The 16,294-nt window shown below is 32.9% G+C and overlaps 1 protein-coding gene across 3 annotated transcripts in view; it reads left to right on the plus strand.

Moving 5' to 3' along the window:
* Window positions 1-16,294, plus strand: part of PLAGL1 (PLAG1 like zinc finger 1) — a 137,076-nt gene that overhangs the window by 89,842 nt on the left and 30,940 nt on the right. For 2 of the 3 annotated variants that reach the window (XM_074309639.1, XM_074309638.1), the window contains exons 3-4: window positions 7,773-7,916; window positions 9,542-9,691. The gene's annotated coding sequence lies outside the window, so the exon portion shown is untranslated. Of the gene's footprint in view, window positions 1-7,772; window positions 7,917-9,541; window positions 9,692-16,294 lie in introns of those variants that run through there. The other variant, XM_074309642.1, reaches the window with a different exon arrangement.

A 16,294-nucleotide genomic window follows, 5' to 3' on the forward strand; every position in this document is an offset into this window, starting at 1 on the left:
ATGAAATGATTGGATTAGATGATTTCAGAGATTCCATTTCTAAATCTTATGATTCTGTGATTCCTTCCCAGGGTCATTAACTAGTCAAACATTTAAGTGCCTGTTGTGTACAAAACAATGTTTCAGGTGCTAGAAGAGATAATAAATGGGATCTCTATCCTCTGCAATGAACTTACAGTTTAGTAGGAATATGATAACATAGATGACAATACTATCTAATATTATTTCAGATAATCAAGGGTATCTCAGGTGTTATCTATGGGGGCAATAAGTGGAAAAAGGAGTAGGGCTGGAATTAGAGAATCTGGTTTCTAATCTTACCTCTTACACATAGCACCTGGTGTGATCCTGGATTTCACTTTTCCTTAGTAGTGAAATGAGGGGGTTGGATTAACTGGTTTCTGAAGTCTATTTTTGCTCTATATCTACAATCCTGTTCAAACTCTCTTATTTTAAAGATGAGGAAAGTGAAATGTAGAAAGGAAATAAATTGTTCAAGTTCATTTCACAGGTAGTGAAGTGCCACAATGAGACCTTAGTTGAGAGAATTTGAGAGAAGAGAAAGCTTTGTGGAGGAGACAATATTAGAATTGATCTTTAAAGGGAAGAGAAATAGAGGTCAGCAGGCAAACTTGGGAGAGTGAGTGCAATTCGTGTACAAAGAACATTTGAGTAGAGATATAGAAGCTTGAGAGGGTCGAGTGATCCCAAAATGTCATGGGCAGCTTTAGTGGGAAATGATTCCTGCTTATATTGAGGATGTTGTTGCATAAGGAATTCTCCATTAGATTTGTGATGACCTTTGAGGTACATTCCATTTTTGAGATTCTTAGCTCTTCCATTTGGCAGAATCATGGACATGGAAATAAGTAATATAAGATGAATGGAAAGATAGTGCAGAGGTTATATACATGTTGGTTCCAGGTGTAGCGGAGCTTGAATGCCAAGAAAAGGAGTTTGAATGTTTTATAAAAGAAGTGATAAGGAGCCATACGATATTTTTGAATGTAAGAATGAGATGACCATATTGACGTACAATAAAGGGTGTTTTTGCAGTGATATAAAAAACAAATGGGGGAAAGAAGAAGGTGGAAGCAGGAAGTCCTTTGAAGAATATGTTACATTAGTCCAGACTAGTGATAATACAGATTTGAGGTGATGATGATTATGATGAAAAGGAGGACAGCTACTTCTATTACTATTATTACTATTCATAGTGAATTTAGGTTTTATCAAGTATTATTTGTATATTATTTAATTTGAACAAAGGTGATCCCAGAAGTTAAAAAGAAAAGACACATATTAGAAATGTCGTAGATATAAAATAGATGGGGTTTGGTAACTGCAAGGTCAAGGAAATGAAAGAATCAAAAATACAAACATGAGAAAATAAGAGATTAAGTGAATTGCTATGTGTAGAAAAAAATGCAACCAAGTGCAGAATCCTATGAACTTTCATCTAAATATTCTGGTTCTGTTTTTTTGGAATTTAACAGAATTCTTATTTCAAAGTATAGTACTTGATGTATTTGAAGATAGGTTAAATATCTCCCCTAAATGTTTTCATCCCACTCTTGACTAATCTAATCCTTTTATTACCCTTTAGATTTTATATGATAGGTATAATGTGATCTTCAAAATTGGAATGCTGCTAGCAGAACATTTAGAAAGGAAGGATGGTACCAGGAAGTCCAAGTAGCTTCTATGTAAAGGAGCTGCATTGGAGAGGAATCACAACAGAGTGAGCATAGGAAACCCTTCAAGCATATAGTGAGGCACAACTTTTAATACAAATGTAGACTGGAACATAGCAATAAGAAAAGGAGTAGCTTATTCTTAAGACAAATTGTAGGGTCCTAAGATAAGGATAGAATAGTCAGCTGAAACAGTGCTGTAAATAGGCTGTGGAATGGACCACACACATGGATAGCAAGGACAACTATATAGAGTTCAAGTTCTTTCTCATTAAACTGGTTATAATTGTAATGGTTTGTTGAACAAACAAAAGGGGATTTACTTAATACAGTGAATGGGAGGGTGAAAGGTATAAGGGGAAAGAGGAGAGATGCTCCTTCTGATAGGATTCTCCTTCATTTTAAGTTTTTCTTTTTCTATTTCCTTCCCACCCTTTTTCTCTTATCTTTGATAAATCATAATAATAGATGAAAAATTGTGACCTAGACATCATGTTATTTGATTTATTTCACTTAATCAAATATGGGAAATAGTTATAATTTTAAAACAAATAAAGAATCATTAGAGCTTCAGTGCAAAAGACACATCATATTTTGAATTAAAGTTGGTACTTCACAGTATGGAATGTGCTTTGTAGTATTTGAAACAATTAAAATCGACATGGAGAGCTGAGGGAAATATTCCCTGCCTGCATGCATTAGTTTTGCTTGGGGAAACAAGTCCTGACAATATGCAAGATGTCTTAGTGACAGGCAGCATTGTATGTGAGGGAGGTAAGTTTTGCTTTAGAAAAAGATTCTTTTATTTCAGTGAGAATAATAGTCTATTTCATATATAAACACACACGCACACACACACACATACACACACAACACACTTCTGAAATTTTTCTTCATAATGGCCCTTTTAGGCAGATAGTGCAGGTATTGATATTCCCATGTTCCATTGATTTGATTTAACTGAGAACTTAAGTAATTTGCCTATAGCAAACTAATAAATGTAAAAGACAATAGTGATATATCCAGATCTTTTGACTTCTGGGATTCAATGATTTTTTTGGACTAAATTGTGGTATGCTGTAATTAGATATGAATACATAAAACTTAACTGGCACAATGAATACTGATATTGGAGTAAAGTAGCCTCAAATAAAATCCTGATCTTGGGGAAGATTGTCAGGTTTTCCGGTCCTTAATTTCCTCATCTATAAAATTAAGGCATTGGACCAGTTAGTCTCCAAAAGTACTCCTAACTTAAACTCTCTGACCCTGTAATCTTATGCTAATAATATGTACTTGGAAAAAACTTATCAGAGGCCTTATCAGTGGGAGCTGTGTTTTTGTGATTCTAAGAGCTCTAATATCACAACAAAGTTATCCTGGTGTACTTTTGTTGAAATATTTTAACAGTTTGTCATAAAGTTATATTTAAATGTGTGTCATATGACAGTATGCGTAACAGTGTTTCAGTATTTACAAAGTACTTTATATATGATCATCTCTCGTGTTCTTCACTACATTGTGAATCTGATGCTGTTACTATGTCCCCATAGTAACTGAGTTAAGAGAAGTTGTATCTTTATTATTATTATTACCATATTAGTTATGTGTTTTCTCCTTTTAAGCTGCTATTCACCTTTAGTCTTGTTATTTTGACCATGAAGTGAATCAGCTTTTGATCATAGTTTTTTGTGTTCAAAATTATGCTTTCTTGGAGTTTTAGGATATTTTTTTAGATGGATAGAGTGCTGGGCCTGGAGTTAAAAGAACTTGAGTTCAAATTCGGCTGCAGATACTTATTAGGTGTGTGACCCTGAGCAAGTCACTTAAAACCCTGCTTGCCTCAATTTCCTCATCTGTAAAGTGAGCTAGAGGAAATGGCAAATCTTTCTAGTTTCTTTACCAAGAAAATCTCAAATGGTATCACACAGAGCCAATCACAACTATTGAAATGATAGCAACATTTTTATGTTTCTAATATTATAAGATCTAGGCTGTTTATGTTGAGTTGTTATTATTTTTAACATCAAACCAATTTTTAAAAAATTCACCCAAGTCTTGATTGCCTTTTTCAGATATTTCAAATAGTTTTCTGGGTTATTTTAAGTTTCCTTACCACAGAGATCTCATGTTACTACTAAGTTTTATGTGATCCACTTGATAAGTACGCCTAGCTCTTCTCCATATCAGCTTTTGTCCTCACACATTTCCTGTGAGGAAACCAGACTGTTGGATTCCCACCACTGTAGCGCCTATTCATGCAATAGTCTAGGCTACTGCTGGTTAAGTTTTAGTTTTTTCATATTCTGCATACTCAGATCATCATGTGAAAAAGTGACCAATGTCCACTCCTTGAAAGGAGCCAGAGCAAAATATCTGAGGGTTGTTTAAAAGTTTATTCAGGAGTTTATGATTTTAATGAATTGAAAAAGACTAGCCCTTAATGATAAGGTCAGCAGCTCTGGTGATTAGATACAACCTCTCCACAACAGCTGTTCTTTGTCTCAATTCTTCAAATGGACAAGTCTTTCCAACAATTGCTCATGACACTGATAATAATCTCCAACATTATGATTCCTTGAATCAACTTAGCCAACATTATTTTATGAATTAATCTTTAAGTTCTATAATTACCCATAAGATGGCATAAACTCGTTATGTTCATTCATAAATTTTCCTCATTTTTATTCACCCTATATATTTTCACTCAGACTGAGGTATACAAGAGACTCTCTAGAAAAAAATAGTTTAATCCACATAAACACTTTCTTTGGTCTAGAAAAACAACAAAACAATAAGTCAAACCTCAGTTTATAGTGATTACCTATTTCTGAGGTATATATGGTCACACTGAAAATGTAACAATTCTCTAGCACAACTCTAGGTTTGGAGCAGTTAGGAATGTGTAGAAAAAGTGAAAATTGATGAATTTGGGGGTCCTAGTTTGCTTCTGTACTTGGAAACTTGCATAGAACATTCAAATTCTAACTTCTCTTTTGTCAAACAATCAATTAGAGTTACATAGTAATAAGTTTCAAAATTAATTGTAATCAAGTTCTAATATTCATGGTTCTATTGAACACTTTCATAAATGACATTTATTTCACACTTCAGATGTAAAGATTTGATGATACAAGAAACAGGATGGAGAATATAGGAAATACACTTCATTTAGAGTTAGAGAAGGCAGGGAGGTGACAGAGTAAATAGAGCACTGGGCTGGAGTCAGGCAGGCTTGAGTTCAAATGTGGCCATAGGCATTTACCAGCTAAGTAACCCTGAATAAGGCATTTAAACCTATTTGCCTCAGTTTCTCAAAATGACCTGCAGAAGGAAATGGCAAGCCATTCTATTATTTTTGCCAAGAAAACTCCAAATGGGATCATGAAGAGTTAGATGCGACTGAAAAACAAGTGAACAAGTCAAAGAATCTGGATTCCAATTCTGGCTGTCTTATTTTTCATGCATGTGACCTTGAGCAAACTGCTTTTCTTGGCTATTTTTTCATTTTTAAAATGAGAGGATTGGACTACAAATGACTTCTTAGGTTCTTTCTAGCTTTGATTCTGTGATCTTCCACAGGCAGTTTAATTCCACATAAAACTCTGGGAGCTAACCATGAGTTAATGTCTCATTAGTTTAAGCTTGAACAATGTTGTTACTTAATAAAATGTCTTTGTTACTGAAGTCAGCTTTTGAAGGGTAGAGGAGGGAGAAATGTGATATTGCTACCAAATCACATTGTTTTAGTTATGTAATTGGATATTATATTCTCAAAGATTCTATGTCAATCAAGAAATACATGCTTCATAAATTATTTGTATTTTGTCAGATACAGGTACACTCTAAACTCATTAACATATACTTCCATTCTCCCTTATGAAATGCAATATAAGCATGGAGGAGCAAATTGGTAGGGAAAATAGTTGAGTAGAAGACCAATTTAAATGCTGAAATGATAATTCTGTTCCTGGAAAGCATTTAATATAGCAAGATTTAATGTAGGATTAAGTTCATTATTCTAGATTTAAGTTTGTTTTTAGAACAGGGGAAGAGTCAGCTAAATTATTTTATAAATACCAACACCTGAGAGGCTTATTTGATCAGGGAAATGAGCAACAACTAAAAAGCCTCTTCTTCATGACTATCTTGTATTTAATTTAGTTAGAGCTTTCTTGGAAGGGCAGTGAGAGGTAGTAGAAAGTTTATCTATTTAATGTTCAGAACACCTGGTTGGAGTTCTAATTATAATCTCAGTGATGTCACTTAACCTCCCCTTCTGTGAAAGGAAGATAATACTTAAATCTTACAGCATTGTTGAATAGATCAAGTAAAATAATGGTTGTTTAGAGGGCTTTATAAACTGTAAAACATGAATATCATTCATTATTTTAAAATACATTTGCATTGACATTTTTGTTTTGTTTTGTTTTAATATCACCTATAATTCCCAATGTATCCTTTTTAGGAAACTATCATTCCTTCAAACAAAGACTAAAAAGGAATCCCTCTGAAAGTTTCAGTAAAACTAACCAACAATTTCAAAAAGTAAATATTATATGCAGTTTTCCACATTTATAGTTTCCTAAATCTACAAAGGAGTTGATGGAGATCCCTTTTCATCTCTCTTTTTTCTTTTCAAGCTTGGTAACTATTATTTTTCAGCATTCCATTCTTAGAATTTTGTTATTATTCTACCCATTTACATTGTTGTACTCATCATGTGTTTGTTTTTCCAGTTCTTCTTGCTTCTTTTTGCACTCTTGTGATATTCATCTCAAGCTCCTTTGTATTCCAAACAATAATATTTCATTATATTTAAGTACCATGACTTTTTTAGTTACTTTGCAATAAATGGCCATTTATTTTGCTTCTATTTTTTGCTGCTACAAAACTGCCATCATAAATATTTTATTGTTGAAAGCATTTAAAAATTATTAAACTGTTAAGCATATATATATATATATATATACATATATATATATATATATATATATATATATATATATATATATATATATATATATATATATATGTAATCTCTAGTTAAAGGGTGTGACTATTTAAATCATTTTCTTAAATTATTCTATGTACTTTCCAGAATGGTTAAACTACTTCACAATTCAACCAACAAAAATATTAGGATACCCAATCATTCTATAACCCCTCCAATAGTTATTTCCCTTCTTTTATCATCTTTGCCCATTTGTTGGCTGTTCATAAAACCTCAGAGATGTTTTGATGTGCATTTTTCTTGTTATTACAATCAGTATTCTTTCTTATACTGGTTAATATTTTGCCATTCTTTTGAAAACTTTGATATTTTAGTGATTAGTTTTGGTCTCACATAATTTACTTAGCTGCCTTTATATTTGGAATATCAGATTCTAAGCAGAAATATTTAATACAATTTTTTCCTCCCACTTTTTGTCTTAGTTGTCTCTCTTTACTTCATGCAAAAGCTTTTCAATTTAATACCATAGAAATTATATATTTTCTTTTTCATAATTACTTCTATCCTTTTTTTGGTTAAGACTTCATGCACTAGCAATAACTGTGAAAAATGCCATACCTAGTTCTCTTTTAAATTTGTATAGTAATTGTCATTTATTATTATTGGGCATAGAAAAACCTCTAATTTCTGTACTATTACTCCTTTGTGTTGCATGTGCCTACCATGTCCTTGAGCCCCATTAATAGGAAGTCTGATACAACTTGTTACTCTATAAATTGTCTCAACAGTGACTGAAATAGTTTTGTAAACTTTTGTCCAGATTCTTGATGGTTTTCACTCAGGTGTCTTCTATTTAGACTTTCCTTTTTCTTCTATTTTACTCAATTCAGTATCCTCCTTTGGTTGGCACAATTTGTATTTGGCTACCACTCGTATCTATTCCTTTGGTTCTCTTGCTTTCATGCCTTAGCCATTCCTTTTACTCTGGGATCCTGTTCATCATAGTTTACATTAGCAATTATACATATTTCTTGCTTGTTCTAATTGATGCTTAGCATGTAAGTAGATGCTTGAATGAATGAATGAAATATAAAATTAAGATTTTCTTTCTCTTCAAATTTTAGGTTTAGGATTTACTTGTCTTTGATTCAACGACAGAAGAACCAGACAATTCATACAGTACCAGATCATTACTTGAGAATTCCTGAAACTTCTCATAAGATTGCAAGAAAATTGAGGGTTCTGATTGTACTTCTAGTCCAGGGGAGGTAAGAGGGAGCTAAACATAAGGAGGTAGGTGGAATAGTGAGAAGTATGGAAATGAGATGTGTATGAGGGTGGGGGTGGGAGTAGGAGTAAGTACTAAGTTCAAACTCTTTGCCCCCTACCATAGTGGCAAATCAGTCTTAGCAAAAAAAACCAAAGCACCTAAAAGAAGCATCTACCAACAAAATCAATTTTTTTCGAATCTGGAAAAATGTAGGGGGATTATTAGGTAGGAAAAAATATTTGATTTGATTTTTTTTTCCTTTCAACATGTGAGAAAAGGAAATACCAAAGGATGTATATATAAAGAATTACAGTTTTAAATATCTGAATTATAAATAAACTGCATATTATGAACTATTGATGTCTCATCTATTCTACCACTTCTTTCTATCACATCCATCCATATCTTTTGCAAGTTTAGTATTTTCTGCATATTAATAAATATGATGTTTTCTATATAAAATTTATACATGTATGTGTATATATACATACATGTACATAGCTAAATATCTGGATTTCTGTGTGTGCATGTGCACACATATATCTAGACATTTTATCTATTAGGCAGCTAAGTGGTACAGTTGATAGAGTTCTGGTCCTGGAATAAGGAAGACCTGAGTTCAAGTTTAGTCTCAGGTACTAGCTGCATATCTTTAGGCAAATCATTTAGCTTCTGCTTGCCTCAGTTTCCTCATCTATAAAATGTATATAATAATAGTACTTCTATGGTTGATGAGGATAAAAGTAATGTAATATTTATAAAGCACTTAACACAATTCATGGCACATTATAATCATCATATAAATGCTTACTATTATTACTACTGCTACTATTATTTGTGTGCTTATATACACCTGCATTTCTTGGATCATGAATGGGTGCTAAATTTTAAGACTGAATTGAGCATCTTTATTTTTATATTGATATAACATATATACACATTTTGTTGTTGCTGTTCAGTAATTTTTCAGTCATGTTCAATTAATTCTTTATCACTCCACATGGAGTTTTCTTGGCAAACATATTAGAGTGGTTTACCCTTTCCTTTTCCAGCTCTTTTTATGAATGAGGAAACTGAGGCAAATAGGACTAAGTAGCTTGTCAGGGTTACACAACTAGAAAGTATCTGAGGCCAGATTTAAACTCAGAAGATCAGTCTTCCCTACTCCAGATCTGGCCCTTTAATCATTGGGCTACTGGATCCCACATCGCTGATAGTCATATTCAACGATGACACTATAACCTTTTTTTGTTTAAGGCATTACATCAACAGTCTTGTTTAAATTACTACATACACACCATCATTATTAGTGATAGACAAGTATATACACCGTGATTTGAATAAGGATAATAGTTAAACATTCCACTAGACAGAAGAGTTCTGTATGTAAGATTAAAGCTATTGAGGATTCATGCAAGTTTCACAATTCTATGATTCTTTCCTATTATGGATGGAATGAAGAATATATTATATGCAATTACAAAGAGATTATGCTTTGCACTTGGTGGCCACCTACTAAATATATGTTATTATTATTTTAGTAAAACTAGCTACTTTGGGGGGGTGGATTGTAATATTGGCATTAAATCACTGTGTTTTTAATTTAATGTTTTATTCTTAAAGAGTGAGGACTGCGGCCAAGCCTCATCAGAAAATATATACTTCACAGAACAACTCACAACCGAACTAAATACAGGTTTACTACTTGTGCCTGTCTCATCTTACCTACCTCACTTCCTTTCTGGTTGGAAATGAAAATTGGGAATCAATAGAGTAAGTAAATGCTGAAAAATTGGAGAAATGTACTAATACTAACATGTCATTCTTTAAAAGTTATAGGATGATAGCCAAGAAGTAGCTCTATAGAATTAATTAAATAAGCACTGATAGCACTAAAATCATTATTCCAATTCTCTATTCATTAAATCTTTACTGATGTTGGGAACTGATTTTTTAAAAAAATAGTTTTATTTCATTATTTTGTGTTTATATTACCTAAATTTTTCTGTATTGATTCCTCTTTTCTTCCAAAGAGGCATTCTACATAACAAAGTTTTGAAAAGAAAAAGAGGAAGAAGAGAAAAAAAATCAGCAAACATCAATAAATTGACTTTAAAAAAAAAACAACACTTAAAATATATGTTAAGACTTCACAGTCTTTCAAAAGAGTCATGGGAAGTATCTTCTCATAGTTCTTCTTTAGGGTCGTGCTTATTTTTTTGTAATTTTTGAAACTTCAAATCTGATAATTTTGTCATTATTATTATTTCCAGGTACATTGTTGTAATCAATGTATATATTCCTTTTTGGTTCTGCTTTCTTCAGTCTGAATTAGTTCATGTATATCTTGCCATACTTCATACATAGGTTTATCATTTCTGTTTTTTTCTTACAATAGTGTAATATTTCATTACAATGATTGTACTATAATTTGTTTAGCCACTTCCTAATTGATGGACATCTGCTTTTTTGTAAATTTAATTTCACTGACTTCCACATTCCCCCATTAAAAAATGGCTTTTGATCTATACTAATTATTTTTACTGCTACTTAAAATCACTATTATGGCAGGTACTTTCCAGAAATCCACAAACTTATCCTAGGTGTTTAGAACTTTTAAAAAATTTTTCTGTTTCGATTTATGAGTTCTTGGGGGTAAAGAAATTCTAGTAAGAAAACTCACTTGACCAATATAGATCAGCTACTTATTCTGCAATTTAAGAGGCTTAAGGGATTTTTTGAATTATTGAAAGAGGAAATGATTTAGCGTTATTCAGAAGCACATGAATCCCCATCTTTCTGCTTCTGCAACCAGTTATAAATCCTCTATCCATACTGCCTCTCACTAATAATTCCTTAGGAGAGAATGTAGAAATATATTTTCTTATGACGATGAGGAAAAAGCATGTGACAAGATAAAAACAAAGTATACCAGAATAATTTTTTTATTTTTTTCCAAGATCCATATAAATAGCATTGTTTTTCTCTCCTTCATGATTCCTCTTTCTCTCATTATCTTCTCTCTCCCCCATCATTTATATTTTTTGGCTTTTTACCAAATAAAAAGCCAGGAAAAGATTTTAAGCACTCATACAAAAAAACCCCACAGTTAATTAACTGTTGAATACTATTCAGAAATTACGTTTTTTTGTGTTTTATTGCTTCATTCTGCTTTTTAATCCTCTAAATTACCTGGATTTTTTTTCACTAAAAAAAGCAAGACTATTTGATCCCTAGGTTGATAAATTATTCACAAGACTAATAGCATAAACAATCTAAAGCAATAAGCTTGGCTAATCATCACCTTATTTGGGGTTAACAGATGTAATGGAGCAAGAAAATGATATTTCTTTCATCTTTTCAAGCAGCCAAGACAAAACCATGAAGTAGGAAAAACTTATAAACTCATCATCACTGTCCTTCTATCCCTCTCCCTAACAGTTCTTTTTTTGTTTTTTTAGCTCTTTACATCCTCTTTCCACCCAGAGGTTGTTATTATTTGTGCTTCATTCTCGAAGAGGACCATAACATCAGGAAGGTGATGCTATGACATGCAAGTGAATTAGACTTGAGTGAGTGAGGGCAAAGTCACAGTCTCACTTTCTCTTCTAGAACCATCTAGGTCCAGTGTGGCCAGATTTAGATGAGAATGACTGAAGATAACTCTCTCTCTTTCCATCAATGAAAATCACAGCCACTTTAGATGATCTTACAATTTTAAATTAGTTTTCACAGAATCACAGAATTTTGTACCCCAGCTGCCATCTAATCCAATCCAAAGCTTAAAAGAAATTCTTATAACAATATACTTGATAAGTTGTTACTTCACATGACTTCACATGAGAGATGTTGGGGAAATCACTATCTCTTCATGCAGTCTATAATGCCGTTGGAAAATTATAATTCTTAGGAATATTTTCTTTATGTTAAGCTAAAATCTTTTCTTTGCTACTTCTACCTATTACTTCCAGTTCCTTCTTCTAACAAGCCTTCTTCCACATGGTAGCCTTATTTGAAGACTTCTTTATGTCCTACCTGAATATTCTCCAGGCTAAACATCCCCAGTTCTAGTATGACTATTCAACATAGTCATGGTTGTCCTCCTTCTGTATGCTTTGTAGCTTATCAAGGTCTTTCCTTCATTTGCTGAAAAACATAAGCCTCATATTACCTGGTGATCAGTCTACTGGTGATAAATGAGCCTTTCAGAACTTATTTGGGTCTTCAAATAACAGATAGACCCTTCAGACTCCCATTTTTTTAAATCTTCCAGAGTTTTCTCATCATTCAGTGAGCCTTATGGGACCCAAAGCAATAAAATGAGGAGCCAGAGTAGAACTTAAGTAAAGGTTCCTTTCACAGAAGAATCTTTTCTTATTTGGCTGAATAATTTTGCTTTGGTGGGGGGGGAGAAATTTTCTGCTAAAATCCATAATCCATAAAATTCATAAATTGAAGGGAATCCTCTCTTTTCAATTGGAAGAGTCTTCCAAAGCTTCCATTTCTTATCATCTTCCCTGTCATCCAGGCTTGATATTTTTCATTTGCCTGTAAGTTCCTTTAGGGGCAGCTATCTTTTCCTTCTGTTTTGTATACCTGGTGCTTAGAACAGTGGTTGGTACACAGACACTTTATAAATGTTTTTGATTGATTTATAAGTTTTGATTGATTTACAAGAAATATTTCTTGAATCTTCTATTACTCCTATCAGTCCTATATCCATTCAGTTGCTGAATCCTGTTGATTTTACCTCTATAATAACTCTCATTTCCATCTAACATTTATATTTTCACCATTGCAATTCAGATCATCATTACTTTTCCCTGGAAAAATGTAAAAACCTGCTAAGTATATCCCATCTCCTGTCTCTTCAGTCCCCTATTTCTTATCCAAAATAATCTTCCTATTGCAATAGGTCTGATTGTGTTGTTCCCTTGCTCAGAAACCACCAATTGCTCCCTAATACCTATAGATTTAAATATAAACTCCCCAATCTTGTATTTAAAATCCTTCTCAATAGCTACAATATAACTTTTGAATCATGTTTCATTTCGCTTCTCTTTATATGCTTTATTAATACAATTAATGCAATATTAATCCAAGATGTTGCCCAGTCTCATTCTTCTTTTACTTGAAGTTGTATGTAGTCTCTTCATAACTCCACCTGTTAAAATCTTTATTTTCTCCAATGTTCATCATTTAAGCAGTCTAGCTGAAAAAGAATGTTTGGTTATAGTATTTTATCCAGGTCTGTTCTTGTATAATAGTCTATCTTAGATTTACTTTTGGTCATCAGATGGCAAGCTTTTTATAATGAAACCTTTATTTTATTTTTCATAGCATAGCATCTTGTATGTTCTTAATGATTTTTTGAAGTAAATCAAATCGGGAGAAATATTCTTTCTCTCAGATTATCTTAGGAACAAGTTTCAAAGGGTTCTTTCCTAATTTCTCAAGTAGATTATTTGCAACAAATATTGTGAGCAAAGGAGCAACAGACAGGCTTACATGCTGTGGCTTTAAAAACCTTTAAAAATTCCTAACAAGGGAAAATTAGAAAATAGTATGGCAGAAAATAGGTATTGAATAACACCTAATACCCTATATAAAAAAAAGTCAAAATGAGTTCATGATTTAGAGATAAAGGGTAATACTATAAGCAAATTAGAAGAATAAGGAATAGTCTGCCTCTCAGATCTGTGGAGAAAGAAGGAATTTATAGTTAAAGAGGAACTAGAGAACATTATGAAATACAAAATGGATAATTTTGATTATTTTAAATTTAAAAGTTTTTGTGCAAACAAAACCAATGCCAACGAGATTAGAAAGGAAGCAGAAAAGTAGGGGAAAAATTACATCCAAAAATTTTGATAAAGGTCTCAAATTTATGAGAATACAAGCCATTTTCCAATTGATAAATGGTCAGAGAGTATGAATAGACAATTTTCAGATGAAAAAATTAAAACCATTTCTAGTCATATGAAAAAAATTCTCTAAATCACTATCGATCAGAGAAATGCAAATTAAAAAACTTTGAGGTAGCATTATATACCTATCAGATTGGTTAAGATGACAGGAAAAGGTAGTGATAAATTTTGAAGGACATGTGGGAAAACTGGGATATTAATACATTGTTGGAGTTGTGAATTGATCCATCCATTCTGGAGAGCAATTTGAAACTCTGCCCAAAGGGCTATCAAATTGTGCTTACCCTTCAATTCAGCATTGTCTCTATTGAGACTATATCTCAAAGAGATCATAAAAAAGGGAAAAGGACCCACATATACGAAAATGTTTGCAGCAGCTCTTTTGTAGTGGCAAAGAACTGGAAACTGAGTGGATATCCATCAGTTGAGGAATGACTGAATAAGTTGTGGTATATGAATGTTATAGAATATTATTGTTCTATAAGAAATGACCAGCAGGATGATTTCAGAAAGGCTTGTAGAGACTTACATGAATTGGTGCTGAGTGAAATGAGTAGAATTAAGAGAACATTGTACATGGCAACAAGAAGATTATGTGATGATTAACTCTGATGGATTTGGCTGTTTTTAACAATGAGGTGATTCGGGCCAACTATAATAGACTTGTGATGAAGAGAACCATCTGCATCCAAAAAGAGGACTATAGGGACTGAAGGAACTGTAGGGATTGGGAGAAAAATTTGGAACACAAGGTTTTATAAGGGTGAATGTTGAAAATTATCTTTGCATGTATTTTGAAAATAAAAAGCTAATATTTAAAAAACAAAATTCCCAGTAAGGGAAAAAAATCAAAGATCAGATGATAACTGAAAAGTTATATATATATACATACATGTGTGTGTGTGTGTGTGTGTGTGTGTGTGTGTGTGTGTGTGTATAACTAGCTTCTAAGCATTCAATCAACAAGGATTTGCTAAGTACTTACTATGTATCAGGCATGATGATAGGCAATTGGGATGAAAAGACAAAAATGAAATAGTTTCTGCCCTCAAATTGCTCATAGTCTATGCAAGGAGACAATATGTACGTATATAATTATATACAAAATAAATAGAAGTTAATTTGTACTAGGAAGAAGAAACTAGTAGCTGGGGGATCAATAAGGGCTTTATGCAGGTGATAGTTCATGAAATCTTGAAGGAGGTTATAGTTAAAATAAAGTGAGAAAATAGTGCATTTTAGTCATGTGGAATAGGATGTGCAGAGACATGGAAAAGAGGGAGAAGGGGTGTTTTGTGTAAGAAATGAGTACAGTTTGGATGATGCCTAGGGTGAATGAAAGGTAATAATTAGTAATAAGACTAGAAAGGGGGATTAGGGCCATGTAACGAAGAGCCTTAAGTACTAATAAAGAAGAGTTTATATTAGATCCTAGATAATAATAGGCTTTACAAAATAAAGCCTAAGGTTTATAAAACACTTAGAAATATTATCTTATATTAACCTCATAACAGCTCTGGAAGGTAGCTGCTATTATTATTCCCATTTTATAGATGAAGTATTTAGAGATTAAGTGACTTGCCAAGGTCACACAGCTAGTAAATGTCTGAGGCTGGATTTGAACTCAGGTTTCTTGACCTTTAGAGGCAATAGGGAACTACTGGAGTTTATTGAGTAGTGAGGGGAATGATATATTTAGTCATATGCTTCATTAACATCACTCCTAAAATGATTGCTCAAGAGACTCAAGTGAAGTTTAGAGTGCTCTGATAGGTTACAGTGGAAAAAGAAATTATAATTAACTCAGTCCCATTAAACCACTTAACCATCAGTAGATGATTTACATTCTAAGAGGTCTGAAAAAAAAAATCTAGAACTGCAATTCTGCTCCAATATCCTTCTCCCTACCCACTTACCATAGTTATATCACTGGTAGCTATCGGAAGAATGGTCTGGTCATTGTTTCCTCCCCCTTTTCTGACCTGACCCAGATCCCTGGATCTTGTCTTTAAAAATAAAAGTCCACCCCAGGTACTTGTTTTGTTCTTACCCTAATCTCCTTATCTCCATTCGCCTCCCTCTTGTCCCCCAAAGGAATCTGGTGTGAACAAAATAAGACAGATGACAATCACCTTGTGTGGTCTATTGGCAGACCTTCATCACTTGCCCATTATTTTTAGTAACAAAGGGTTTGAAAACTACACGTTGATATTTTAGGAAAAATATGCTATCTGTCCAGAGTGACAAGTGTTAAAATATTGCTCCATTAGAGACAAGGATGTCTGGTGTGTCATTTCACAGAGCATTCCTACAACACCAGAATTGTTCATTTGCCAGCATTCATGGTGATCTTTGGTAACTTTTCAAGTGGGAATATATGCACAGTATTCAAATTGAACTAATCATGATTGAGTTTTGGGGTTAGAAGTGGTGCTAATCATAGAATGGT

The sequence above is a fragment of the Sminthopsis crassicaudata genome, chromosome 4, assembly GCF_048593235.1.
Source record: "Sminthopsis crassicaudata isolate SCR6 chromosome 4, ASM4859323v1, whole genome shotgun sequence".
Taxonomy (NCBI): domain Eukaryota; kingdom Metazoa; phylum Chordata; class Mammalia; order Dasyuromorphia; family Dasyuridae; genus Sminthopsis; species Sminthopsis crassicaudata.